Source organism: Haliotis rubra, unplaced genomic scaffold (genome assembly GCF_003918875.1).
Source record: "Haliotis rubra isolate DU_JTF1 unplaced genomic scaffold, ASM391887v1 Scf1806, whole genome shotgun sequence".
Taxonomy (NCBI): Eukaryota; Metazoa; Mollusca; class Gastropoda; order Lepetellida; family Haliotidae; genus Haliotis; species Haliotis rubra.
The window spans coordinates 25,724-40,355 of NW_025765788.1; positions in this window are offsets into that span (position 1 = coordinate 25,724).

The window sequence follows — 14,632 nt, forward strand, 5'->3', positions numbered from 1 at the left end:
GAAGCAATATTATTTGCAATTTCAGGCCTTTGGTTAAATGCATGTCGAAAACAATTTCCAAATCCACTGATCTCAACAATAATAATCCTCACATCATGGTTTTGTATGTACATTAATATGATGACGTAAAACAGACATATTTTCATTCAGAATTTTCTTTTAAAATGGCATTTTAAAACTTTATGAACCCTTATGTCAATGGTTTTGGACAACGGCCGAATTGCTTTAGACCGTATATACCTGGTTGTCATGCTTAACTATGGCATCAAGTTAAAATAGTGAAATGCTTTATTCATTTTGCAATCGGATCCAATCAGAATCCCGAACAATGCCTTGTTAAAATTTAATTTGTCACTTCCAACTGGTTTAAAATGGTAAATAATGATGAGTGTTATATAAGAAGTATGTTATCATATTTACACACTGATGAATTGATGACATCGTGAAGGATCTATAGTGAATATACAGCTTCGGAATCCTAATTTCTGTCTCGAAGTACTCTCGCTTCCGGTCAGTGTTCAAACTCATAGCAATGGAAACAAACGAATTGGTGATGCATGTAATTATTATAATGGATACATAAGATTATATTTTCCCCATATGCATTTGCAAATGAAGGAAATCATCCTGAAAACCCAGACCCCGGTACCTACGCCTATGCTCTGTATTACAGTATTACATAATCTTGAGTCGTGTCCCTCCATACGAATCTGTGACAACGATTCGGTGTGTTTTGTGTGTGTGAGAGATAAAGATCGTGCGTGCGTGCGTGCGTTTTAAACTGCTCACTTCGTGTCAGGACTCAGAAGCTTCAAGGCCAAATGTATGTATCCTAAGTACAAGGATGTTTAGCAATTGGCGAGGGCGGCAATAAGTGTGTAATAGTAATGCCACCGACACGGAAATCCCCTTTAAAAAAGACGATGACAAATATTCTGGAATTTTAATCACAAGTACTGCACATTCATATATATGTACAACATGTGAGCAAGAAAGCGTCAACACAAAACCTCCATTATTATTGATCCATTTTACTTGAAAGGCAAAACAGGTTAACACTATATGGATGAACAACTTCAATATTGCTGTGAGAGCGACGTATCGGTGTAGGTTCTAACACCGTTATCAAAGAAGTTGGAAGGCAAACCTGAAACCCTGAGGTGATTGTGATGTGAATACACTATATTCACAGTATAATACAAAGTCACACTGTGCACACATCCTACTAATTCCCACACTACATATTCAACACTTGACCTGTAGAGAGTGAATTCAAGCGCTTACACCTGATACTTTAGGCATTGAAGCTACGGGCATTCAACCGGTGACACACCACAAACACGGTTAAAACAACGGCTCAGTACACATATTGGTTTACAAAACTACACATGCATGCCTGCAAGCTGGGTCGCTAGCTTCAACTGAGCTTTACTGTGGCTCACCACTTTCCTTAGGCAATATTAGCCCTAAGGCGATAATATAACTCCTTTTAATATAGGCGTGCGACACCCGTCGCTATGTAAGATTGGTGCTTTGGGTTGTAGATCCCATGCTACAAACTGATCTTGTGTTTAAAACCACTCGACCTGACACAAGTAGTCCCAACTGGTTCATTCCGCGGTCAACTTAAAGTTTACCCAAGTTTACTGGCATCCCAGCTGTATTGATCAATTGACTAGACTCTTCGTGTGTTTATGACGGAGTGCCACCGGTTTCATCCCTCCAGGAGGCAGAGGCATGGTATACAATACTTTCTTAAAGCAAATTCTTCTCTCTCGGTAGAAATGCTTCGAACTTAGTACCTGAGGGTGAACTTGGATGTTTATCTTTCAAAACTAGACAATATATAAAAATTGTAAAATATTGGACACGGTTATTATACCTAAAGGATAATGGAATATTATACACATACCGTTATTAATTTAAATTAGCAGAAGTTGGTAGACAATGCTGGGCCCATAATGTGACATAATTGTTAAATAAATATGGTTTTATATTAGTTGTGTGTGGCACAATCAAGATGTAGGTTGTATAAATAAGTTCTTATTTGATTTTAAAGAAAGGTGTATATCAATAGATCAACTAACATGGTTTTGATTGAAGGAATCATGCTGTGAAGAATATTTGTTAATTGTGAATGTAACTTCATACGGAATAGCCCTTACTAAATTCAGGCGTTCAAATCACAGATTAAAGATAGAGGAAGGTAGAAATTCATATTGCTAAAGATCAACGATTTTGTCATCCATGCATTGTTCCTGTATTGAAACAGAGTACCAGAGTATTATTAGAATGGCATTCTCATATACGTTACATACATGTTGTACTACTTGTTTCTTCAAGCTGTAAATTAAGTCATTAAGAATATGTCAGCTACCTATGAATGTGAGCCTTGGCTGTCTAATTGGTGTCTAACTGTCAAACTCTCACTTGACCTTCATTTCAAGATCACAAGGGGGACTTTGACCTTTTACCCTTGTCAGCAAGATATCTCAAGATTCGAACCAAGTCTCGTAAAAGCACTGCCATCAGTGAAGACGAGAAAAAGTACATAAACCAAGGGATACAACAAGGCCAACAAGCCTTCATTACGAAAACCAAAGAAATCATAGACGATTCACATTAAATTGTTTCGCGGGGATCAACATAGCCGAATGACCAGGAAAGTGTTGGCTCGCGGTCATAGTGACCAGCAAGCCAGAGGTATTGATCATACCTCACGACACAATGTTGCCACCGCTCAAGAAGTAAACAAAATAGTGTCACGTGACCAGGAAAGTGTTGGCTCGCGGTTATAGTGACCAGGAAGTTGGCTGGGGTTTCAAATGTGGTATATAGAATAGCGGTACGAGATTAGGGCCTGATAAAAGCTTTATTTCATAAATAATAAAGCAGAGGCGTTTGTCAAAAGTGATCTCGTGCCGCTATTCTATCCTAGCCACATAAAGAAACTGTGCACACAGAAAATGCCTTCATAATTGGAATACAACACAGCAAAGACGAAATGATGTAGACACGTTATAAGCTGAAGTATCTGACCACAAGGAAATGTCAACAGAACATGAACAATATCCATAACGATGACGTCAGAAGTTCAAAATCGACGAAGTCACAAAGTCAATAACGGGTATGACCACCGTGTGCGTGAAGCACAGCAGTGCATCGAAGACGCATAGAGGCTAGCAAATGAGCATTGAAGGACTGGGGAATGGTCTGGGACGTGGTCACTGCTGTCTGGAACCTGTATCTGTGATGAGTCACCCGAATCCATCTGTCCTGTCTTGGCGTCGTTACGTCGGGAACGCCCAGAACGTGGGTGGGCCACAGTGCCAAAGTGTTGAGGATGAACAGGCATTGCTGGATGACATCCTGTGATCAACTCGGCCCAAAACTGTCCAATACAGGGCGGTACATGAACAGCAAGTAGATGGCTGTACTTGTCCATGATGGGGCACGCCAATGGTGTATGATGCATTCAGACGTTGCAGCTGCAGACGCTGAAGTGGATGTCCTATTTGTATCGTCGACATGGTCCACCGGTGGGAGGAAGGCCACCTCGGCCCCTCATCCGTCGATGTCTGTGATGTGCTGGTTGCATACACCGCGTTGCCAGAAGGAGGTCACCTCACCCTGGTTTGTTGATGCCCGGGAAGTGCTGGGGATATCCCTTGTTGTCAGGGGAGGGGCCACCTCACCCTGATTCCCTTCCAGCCCCCTTCAAGACGTGGTGTCTTCGCCGAAGCTTCCCGTCGCCCCCTCGAAGTTCCTTCTCTCCGGCGTTTTGACTGCTGTTGGGCTCTTCCTCAGAGGACCGGTAGATTCACACGGCTGGGAATTCGATGACTGCACCACCAACATCTGTGCTGAGAATCCTGGCGGTCGTCTTGATGAGAGGGCACCATTGCTCTTCTGGGCGAGGGCTGGGACAGTCCTCTCTGCGGGGCCCGAGTTTTCAGAGAGGGCTCCAGTGAACTGCTGGAGCTTCGACTATTTCTGCTGGTGCCACAGGCGACCATGCAGAGGGCTTTGATGATCACACTGATCATTAACTGAGGGTTTTGATGAGAATGCTTTTCGAGAGCTCAGATCCTCTCCTAACTCCCGAAGGTATCTTTGAGGGTGTCTCCCTGTCCGCAGCGTCCATATATTGTGAATTGTGCTACTGGCACCAAGGCACCACAGCTAGAATGGTAGTCACACTCGCGGAATAGGGAGTAATTCCGCGAACCACGTAATACGAATTATTATTTTTATTATAGTATATTTATAAAGCGCACATATCCACGCAACTAGTGCATGCTCAAGGCGCTGGTATTTTTCCCTCGATCACTGGATTTCAATCTTAACGTCACATTGCATTATCAATCTCAACTCCCCTGGGGAGTATACAACTCTTGCTTCCACTAAGGGCGCACCGAGTTATTGTGTCTTTTCTCATCCTAGTGAGGTACCCATTCACAGCTGGGTGGACTGGGGACATAGTCACAGTACCTTGTCCAACTTCACTGCACGTTGCTTGTACCCGAACTAGGTTTTGCACGTATCAATGGCGTAGCCGCCATCTGGTCATATACCAACGGATTCGTGGTTTCTTTTAATTACTACACAGACCTCTTGGTTCAGAATCAATATCACAGCACACACCCAGATGTAGGTCAACCCTGGCGAAAGCCACCGAGGTTTCCGGAGGGCGCCGATGTAATGACATTGACATTAACTATAACATGTTGAATGCTGGTTTCCCTGAATTGTTTTATTGGAAGCGGAGCAAGAGTAGAGCAAGAAAGGTGGAACAGAACAAGAACTTGTTCGGTGAGAAACTGGCTTAAACCTGAGAGGTGGGACATTATCATCAACTGATGGAGGAGTCTTTAAATTATTTCTTGAGAATCACCCCACTCATGTTTGATGACACTTTGAAGGAAAGAGAACGGACAAGAACGTTGGCTACTTAAGACTCCTTCACGCTTCTCCTCAAATTGGCTGGGAATCAAGGAGAACCAGACAGATTTTTCCAAAATTCGAACCGCATTTGGGAGAATGTCAAGAATAAAACATTTCTTTCAAGATTTATAAATGCCGTTGATTACTTAGAATGGACTTCGAATCTGCTCGAGATCATTTTGCTCATTCAATTGTAATAGAATGCAGCTCGAATGAATCGGAATACTGAAGGAATTTTTAGAATACTGAGAATGCATTATTTCCTTTACTGGCGACTCCCAAATCCTGATGACGGTTTCCAGAGAGGTGGCCACGTTTTATGCGATTCGGCGGTGTTCTGATGACGTCAGGCCTCATTTGAATAAACACTTCGGACATTGACTGTGACTGTATTCGAAATGTATTCGAGGTACATCAGAGCTGTATTCCAACTGCAGTCGAAATATTCCGATACATTTGAAGAATATTCCACCTGAACTCCAGTAATCGAGGTACATTCCGACTCATTCGAGGCGCATTAGGGGACATTCTGGACAGGATTTGAATCTGGCTTGCCTTTTCGATTCTCCTCGAATACGTTCAGAATACTTTAGAATGCAGTTAAAATGCACAAAATACTTAGAATGAGGTAGGAATGCACTTCAAATGCCGTTAGATATAAAATGATCCTGAAAAGCTACGAATGCAGTAAGAAGTTTTAGAATGCAATTCGAATTTCCGGGAGTCTCCAGAGAAATTTCTCCGGCTCATTCCATACTCAAATATGATGGGTTATTATAGAAATCGGATTAGACGTGAGTTATAATACGTTTGCGCATTAGTGAACGGGACAGCGGCGCTCTGAAATGAGTTGCTCTGAGTTAAGAACGAGTTAGAACGGTGGGGGCATTGTGTATTAAGAACGAGATAGGTCCAGTTCAGAAGAATATCCACTGATAAAGGACAGGACTGAACTCACTATGTACCGCCTGAAAACGTTGTCCATACGGGGGTGAACGGGCACATTTACTCTGTCTAATCGTGATACCAAGATGTCTGGCGATGGGGTAAAGACGAAGTAGACGTACTGAGAACTGTTTGATCGAACTAACGTCGAAATTCGTACGAAAACTTCCACGTTCTATCCCGTTCAAGCCCGTTTTTACAATTATTTTTGGGACGGGCAGCACGTACTAAAACTACCTTGGTGATGACTCCAGGCTTTAACTATTTACATTAAACTGAGGAATCAGAATACGCAACAATAATATGTAGTATTATTGTGTACCTATAAAGTGCATTGTACATCATGTCTTCGAATCATCCTAATATGTGTATGCATCATATCCAGCTCGCCGACTATCTAGACAGACGGAATGTTCAAGAAGTTGATGGAATTCTATTGGAGAGGTCAGTATAATACCCAGGATATCGGTTGTGATCAGCACATTGTGTAGAGTCAACTGGTGAGGTTTAACGTCCCATGTTATAAGTCCATGTTACAATCGGAATAAAACAATAGACTACTCTCGGTGACTATTGTCGCTTTAATTTTAGGTACTTAAACATGTGCGCGTGGGTAACTGAACATGGGGATGTGGGTATTGAACATGGCGTGTCAGGTATTGAAAATTGATGTGTGGGTATTGTATATAGGCGTGTGGGATATTGAACATGGGCATAGTGTATAGAACATGAGGATGTGGGTTATTGAACATGTGGGTGGAGTATCGACCATGTGCTTGTCGGTATTGAATATGGGCACGTGGGGTTATTGAACATTGGGTGTGCGGGTGACTAAACATGGTGGCTGGGTATTGGTTACAAGCCGTCGGCAGCGAATATGGGTCAGGTTGTTATTGAATATGGGCGTGCCGGGTATTAATTATGAGTGTCGGGCATTGAATTTGGGCGTTGGGTATTGAACATGAGCATGCTGGCTATTGAACATTGGGCTGTGGGCTATTGAATATGGGCGAGCCGGTATTGAATATCTGTGTGGGTATTGAACATGGGAGTGGGGGTTATTGAACATGTGCATATGGGTTATTGAACATGGGGATGTCGGATATTGAACATGAGCATGTCGTGGTATTGGAATATGGGGTGTGGAGGCATTGAAATCATGGCTGTGTAGTTATTGAACATGGGCGAGTCGGCATCACTGAATATGGACATGTGGGGTATTAAACATGGGCATGTTGGAATGAATTGAAACACCATGGTTCCTATTGTTTAAATTATGCCTGTGTCGTTTAAACCTTTGGGAAAAACCTTTTATTATGTAAACTTAATTTAACGAACAAAAGCGTTTGTCGTCGTTGATGCTTGCATCAAAGTCGTTAACTTTATATGTAGCTCTGCTCTTTGTATTTTTCATTTGGCAAAATTGAGACTTGATACTGTGGAATATGTCATTGATGTGTATGTACTAACAACGTCTTTACGAAGCAAGCAAAATACAAATCACTCACTGTTAGCAGGATTGTTCCTGGCTGAGTGTCTCACATAGAACACCCTTTGTGTATAGCATCCATTGTTTCAGCTGAAGGAAATGAACTCTCAAATACAACTGGTCGACGGAGAAATTGCCAAACAACAGGCATGACGATACCATAACAACCCCAACTAAAAACAACAATGCAAATGAAGCATCTTTAGAGCGGAAAACACGTCGCTCATAGTTCTTATTCACGTTAGTAACTGCCACTGTTTGCAAAGGTCATCTATGATGCTCTTTGATAGGTTGATGTTCTTGGTGACGACATGACAGATGTCAACTCCTTTGGCAGGAACCGTCTCCTACACTTTCCTGGAGGCAGGAGGGAAGATTAACTCAGGAGGACCCGACGAAAGCATGTCCATCTGGCTGAAAGTCGGTGGCATCGCTCAGACCAAGGAGTGGAAACTCCAACGCTAGAAGGTGTTCCGGCAGCGCTGAAAACGTGGATGAATAAAAGGATAAGGCAGAACAGGTGGGGATCATCTTTACCGTTCTGGGAATCCTACATATATTATCACTTGAAGTTTTTAGTGCAAAGGTTGATCGTAATTTAGTCAAATTCTGCACCAACTATCTACATTTTTCCACATCCTGTCATGTTTCTCTGTACCTAGAAAACACGATTGCGCAGGATACAGGAAACTGTATTTACCTCCTCCCCAGATACTTCAGGATGTGGTCACCCAGTGCCTTGAACTGGCTTCCAATCAAAAACTTAAGGTCCCATCGCCTTTCCTGCGCTTGGATCAGGGTTTCACAGAATTCCTGCATGCGGTCTGCAGACATCAGTGTTTACTCACGACGGAGACATTCCTGCGGAACAACAAGAACACGAGTCTAAAGACAGTCAAATTTGTCCTGGTATGGAGGCGAGGATGCTGTCTTGAGAAAGGTACACATCTTCAACATACTTGATAGGGCACACGGGCGATCACGTGGTGAAATGAGTGAGTGAGGAGATTACGCCACACTCAGCAGTATTCTAGCTATATGGCGGCGGTCTGTGTAACAATGGAGTTCGGGACCTCGACAATCCAGTGATCAATAGCATGAGCATCGATCTACGCAACTGGGGTACGATGACATGCTTCCAACCAAGTCAGCGAGTCTGGACCCCCGATCCCGTTAGTCACCTCTACAGACAAGCATGAGTTACTGAAGATCAATTCTAACCCAGATCTACATGGGTTGGTAGTGAAAACGGACCCCAGCGAAAACGGCCAAAAATATTTTCTTCTGAGAAAACGGCCACCGCTCACGAGAAAACGGCTACTGCTGCTAGAGAAAAACGGCCTCTATGCCTAGAGAAACGGGTTATTATATATAACAGAAAACTACATGTAACTTTATTTTACTGTTATTCATTCCTAAATCTACATCATATTAATGAGACAACAACAATGATAACATTTGAACTATATATAAAATGACAATTACATGGTACAATAAGAAAAAAACAGGCTATAGAATACCAACAACTGAACGTAGATCGCCATACTATTAGACCATGGCAGAGCTTACAAGAACGAAAGTTGGAATTAGTACTCACTAATCCGCTGATCAATATACACACACTACCTTATCAATCTAGTCTTACCTGTCAAATACACAATCAATCAAACTGGCTTTGTTCTATCGGAAGTAAATCTCCATTATTTAGGCAATATATAATCATATAATAGCTTTTCATCTTGGTGCAAATTATGTTGGCTGCTGTTTTCTTGGTCCGAGGCCGTTTTCCATCACGGTGGCCGTTTTCTCGATTTTTGGGGCCGTATCTGCTGGGGTCCTTTTTCGTATCCCTCTTTCATAAGAGTAAGTACGAATGAGGCTCAACACACATTCTGGGTCTAATATGTAAGTATGTTTATGATAATTTCTTCTTAGTAAAGTACCAGCGCTTTCTGTGTGGGCTAGGATTGCCGACTTTGGTGTGCTGTCTATTATAGGTAACTGGACTCCGCGAGTGCGGATTCGAATCTGTACTTTCCTGTGAACGTGTAATCCGGGATAGAATATAAATAATTTTCTTAACTAGCATAGTGTATCTACACATTGTTACACAATGTAGATTTGACATTCAGTCAACTGCTGTTACACCCCCACCCCCAACTCCCACACATGGGGGTACTATGAACCTCTCTTGACATCATACATAACTAAAAGTTTATATATTTTCGAGTTTAGCATATGTCTACTTAGATTATATGCAAAACATACCAGTGCAAACACACAATCTCTAAAAAGTGGGTCCCAAAAAATACGATGTACGGACTCAGTAGTCGTGTCTGACGACGAGAACGGGTTCCTGGCAGATCAATTTCCATCCGAATATTTACGGGTATGTGCCAGATGGTAATGAGATGTAACCGAATTACAGACTCTTTAACCATGTTTTGAATATGCTCTAGGACTTCAAAGCGAGAAGGGATGGTGTATCGGTAGTCCATGAGCATCGTGTTAGCAAGGAGGTTGTCTTGAAGAAAGCTGCGGGAACTACAAAGGTAAAAAGTTGAAACACTCACGGTTCATGAAACAGTCACATTATACATACCTTGCAAATAAAGGAAATATTTTCAAATTTGAAATAAAACCCGTTGTTCTTCAAATATGTTCAGCCATTTCAAAACCCGTAACGCCATATTTGCCGCAGTTATTCTGGGTCCCATGTGTTTCTTGTGAGCTGACCATCAGGGCAATCACTGGAGATCCCACTGAGTTGGAGTGTAACAGGCTAGTACAGTCTCATCATGCAGCGTCTGTTTCTAATGAAGTATTGATATAAGCCACTAATTAGGCAGCAGCAGATTGTTCTCCCTACAAACATTCTCTCAATCCCTCAAACAATTAGAACTTTTCAAATATAACTTAAGTATCCATGTCCAAATATTTGTTATGAAAAGGGATAAGTAATTTAAAAATATACCTCTATTAGATAAAACGAACAAAATTAAAATAAGAAAAAGTAAAAAATATTAACTTGATCACTTATCACTATGTTAAACATCAGTAATACCATACTGACACTGTGTCTTCTCCAGGCCGACGCAGCAGGAACACGACACAGGCAGATCTAGATCTCTTGTTGAGCTGTGTCTGGCTCTCTCTCCTTGATGCTGGAGGCCAGATTCTTCACAGAAGGCGTAGACATCAACATCCCTCTGGGAGCTAAACCCGGCACCGTGATACAAACTCATAGGAGGAAAACTGAAATGCAAGAAGGTTTACCATGTTATTTTAGACTCTTCGAACAGCGTGGGTACGAGAAGGCAGAGAGAAGGTATATGAACTCTGTTCACTTGATACTCAAGTGTGGATCAGATAGTCCGAACATATTCTGTATGTGCTTGCTGTACGTCGGTCCGTCACCAGTTGATACTTGTTTTATGGATTCCTGGATGCAATGTTATATTTGAATTACTCTTGGTATATATATTTCACTATTTCTTTTGTAAATCGAAATGAACCTAATCAAATATTAGATAGGCGCCTTTCACCAAAGCTCACGCTTGAACAAAACATGTTTTGTTCCTAAATAATGTAAATGTATTTGCTTCCTCCTGGTCAGGTATTTCTCTCAGTAGTCACTTCGTGCTTGTAAGAGGCATCCCTGACAGAAATTCACGCTCTGTTGGCTTCCCCTCCTGGGTACGGATATGCTGATTTTCCGCAGAGATGCGTCGACAAAGCTCATGATGCAGAGTATCTCGTGAACCTATTTCAGAACATTGCATATACATCGCTTCGTTGTTCAATGTTGTCATTCATCCCAAAGATACTGCCATCAAAAGGTAATGTTCAACCTGGTGCTTGTTGATTCACCTGATTTTATTGTATACAGTCGTTTCTGACACAGGAGTACGTGTCTCATATTTAGTCATCCTATCTTTTTGTGATTATACAATTTTAACAACAATCGGCTAGGTGAAGTGGAATCACTTGCGCTTATGGTCGTCATTGTTTATCAGGAAAATCGTCACGCTTTTCAGAGATCGTTGAGGACCAGCTTGAGAGGCTGTACGGCTAGCGGATATGGCAAAGTTCATCACCACAGCAGGTACATTTGCTTCAGTATCATTGTATTAGATCTTGGATAGACAATGGATGCTGCACAATGCCTTGTCAGATGGCATTGACAAAGTACGCAACAATCTTGAGTATCAGTTGCCGGAAGTGTCAGTGGCTGAGTGGGTTAGATCGCCGGACCTTGTAAAAGCCTGATTTCTGATTTCGGTCCTCAGGTTGAAAAGGCGAATTTGAATCCAAGATTGACTGACTCAATCCAAAACAGCACTAGAACGATGAAAGTGTAATCCCAATTATAACATTTGTACATTTGGGATAAATATTGCAAAAACATTCATACCTATGCAAGTTCTGTTTGAACTCAAGAATCTTGTGGTCTTATTCAAAGTTTGTTGGTTTAAAAGAACATGGTAAACCTTTAAGCTTATGTGTACACATATTTATATGTTTGTAGATCTAAGGCGCCCAGTTACCGGTAGGAGAGTGACATCCATCTGGTTTCGGGGTCAGTTGGTCGGTCAAAAGGTAATGACTCTAATCCAGTAGTGTCCAAACCAGATAACGTTTTTATGTCTTTAATTAGTGTAATATTAACGACTTGTCCAAGAACAGCTTCTTGGTAGGGCTTATCTTGTTATATAGAACCATTTGGTATGCAGGGCTTAATTCAAAACCTAGAGACTTCTAAAATACGACGTCATGTTTATACTCACCGTGCACCCAGTGCATGTTAATATTTTGGCTGTTAAAAGAACATAGACTTTAGAATCACTGGCTTTAGCAGTGACTCCTGGTTTCTACATCGGAATGTAGGTGAATGGCTGACTTGGAGAAGGGACTACTTCTCTACATGGAGAGAGTAGGTGAATGACTGGCTTGGAACAGGGCTCTGGTTTCTACATAGACAGTAGGTGAATGACTGGCTTGGAGCAATGACTCTGGCTTCTACACACCGATAGTAGGTGAAATGGCTGACTGGAGAAAAGTGACTCTGGCTTCTACACGGGACAGCAGGTGAATGACCGTTTGGAGCAGTGACTCTGGTTTCTAAGCGGACTTTAGTGTGAATGGCCGACTCTGGAGCAGTGACTCTGGTTTCTACACGGAGCGTAGGTGAATGACCGACTTGGAGCAGTGACTCTGGTTTCTGTACACGGGGAGGTGGGAATGACTGACTTGGAGAAAGTGACTCTGGTTTCTACACAGACAGTAGGTGAATGACTGGCCTGGTGCAGTGACTCTGGTTTCTACACGGAATGTAGGTGAATGGCTGACTGGGAGCAGTGACTCTGGTTTCTACACGGCGAGTAGTTGAATGACTGGCTTGGATTAGTGACTGGTTTCTATATGGACAGTAGGTGAATGACTGGCTTGGAGCAGTGACTCTGTTTTCTACATTGAGAGTAGGTGAATGACTGGCTTGGAGCAGTGACTCTTGTTTCTACATGGACAGTAGGTGAATGACTGGCTTGGATCAGTGACTCTGGTTTCTACATAGACAGTGGATGAATGACTGGCTTGGAGTAGTGACTCTGGTTTCTACACGGACTGTAGGTGAATGACTGACTTGGATTAGTGACTGGTTTCTACATAGAAAGTAGGTGAATGACTGACTTGGAGCAGTGACTCTGGTTTCTACATGGACAGTAGGTGAATGACTGGCTTGGATCAGTGACTCTGGTTTCTACACGGACTGTAGGTGAATGGCTGACTTGGAGTAGTGACTGGTCTCTACACGGACAGTAGGTGAATGACTGACTTGGAGCAGTGACTCTGGTTTCTAAACGGAGTGTAGGTGAATGACTGACTTTGGAGTAGTGACTGGTTTCTTCATGGAAGTAGTAGTTGAATGACTGACTTGGAGCAGTGACTCTGTTTCTGTTACACAGACAGTAGGTGAATGGCTGACTTTGAGCAGTGACTCTTGTTCTCTACACGGACAGTAAGTAGGTGAATGACTGTGACTCCTGGTTTACACGGAGTAGTGAATGACTGCTTTGGTAGCATGGTTTCACGGACAGCAGGTGAATGCCTGGCTTGGATTAGTGACTGGTTTCTACATGGAAAGTAGGTGAATGACTGACTTGGAGCAGTGACTCTGAGCTTCAGACGGACAGTAGGTGACATGACTGGCTGGAGCAGCAGACTATGGTTTCCTACATAGACAGTAGGTGAATTGTTGACTTGACTCGGTGACTTGGTTTCTGCTACGTACCGTAGGTGAATGACTGGCTTAGACAGTGACTCCCTGGTTTCTACACGGACACTAGTGGTGAATGACTGACCAGACAGATGACCTCAGTTCTACACATGGACAGTTGGTGAATGACTGACTTGGAGCAGTGACTCCTAGTTTCCTAAATTGGCAATAGGTGAATATTTGGCTTTGAGCAGTGAATCCTGGTTTCTACACTAGGAGTAGGTGAATGGTGGACATGGAGCAGTGACTCTAGCTTCTACATGGACAGTAGGTGAATGACTGACTTGTAGCAGTGACTCTGGCTTCTACACGGACTGTGGGGGAATGAGCTGGCCTTGAGCAGTGACTCTGGTTTCTACAAGGACAGTAGGTGAATGACTTCAGCTTGGAGGCAGTGACTTCTTGGTTTCTAAGCGGACAGTAGGTGAATGACTAACTTGGAGCAGTGACTCTAGTTTTCTAAATTGACAGTAGGTGAATGACTGGCTTGGAGCAGTGACTCTGACTTCTGCTAACAGACATTGGAGTTGAAGACTGGCTTGGAGCATTGACTCTGGTTTCCTAGGACAGTAGGTGAATGACTAACTTGGAGCGATGATTCTGGTTTTCCCATGGGCAGTAGGTGGATGTCTGCTTGACAGTGACTCATAGTTTTCTACGAGAATAGTAGGTGAATAACACAGCTTTGAGCGAGGTGAGTCTGGTTCTACAACGGACAGCAGTAGGTGAGATGACTGGCTTCGATCAGTGACTCTGGTTTCACCACAGACAGTAGGTGAATGACCGAAGCTGGATTGAAGTGACTCTGGCTTCTACACACGTACAGTAGGTTAATGACTGTCTTGGAGCATTGACTCCTGGTTTCACACAGACAGTGGGTGAATGACTGGCTTGGAACAGTGACTCCGGTTTCTGCTTGTTAGGTGAATGACCGGCTGATTAGTGACAAGCACAGTAAATCAACGAAGTACAACAATAAA